This window comes from Cicer arietinum, chromosome 2, assembly GCF_000331145.2.
Source record: "Cicer arietinum cultivar CDC Frontier isolate Library 1 chromosome 2, Cicar.CDCFrontier_v2.0, whole genome shotgun sequence".
Lineage (NCBI taxonomy): Eukaryota > Viridiplantae > Streptophyta > Magnoliopsida > Fabales > Fabaceae > Cicer > Cicer arietinum.
Genome location: NC_021161.2, coordinates 9,845,556 through 9,846,169, shown reverse-complemented (window position 1 = coordinate 9,846,169; position 614 = coordinate 9,845,556).

Sequence of the window (614 nt, the reverse complement as noted above, 5' to 3'; positions counted from 1 at the left end):
CCTAATTGTTAATAAAATAAAACAAACAAAAGAGAAGCAAGTTGAAAGGGCAGCTGTAAAACCAAAGAGGAAACACAACAATAACCCTATCGTTTGACACCGGTGATGTTACAGAAAACTTTCTCCATTTTCGTCCAAATTTGAGTATGTTATTTCATTCATTTAACTCATCAATTAAACATAATTTTTCAGATTTTTAACAACCCCAATTTCTCTATAAAATACTCGACTTCTCCGTTTGTAGAATTCGTTATTTTACATCGTTCTCCTTCACCGTAAGTCCGATTTGAGTGAAACCAACACCAAAACGACCGTGTGAAAAGTGGCTATATTATCTACTGATTGGTTTTCTGATTTATGGTACTTTTATTTGTCCGATTTTCAAATTTAGTTTTTAGAATATATCCTCATAATTTATTTTTGACGTTTACCCATAAATTGTCGAGTTAGATCGATTGAAGGACAAAGAGTCAAAGAACAAAGACTGTTTGGGCGTCGAATCGTATTCATAGGTGAAAGCGTCGAAATAAGGTAAGGGGTGAGAGAGCGTTTGAATTCATGAGTGTAATATATTGTGAGATGAACGGGAAAACCGTATTTCCCAACGATTCATC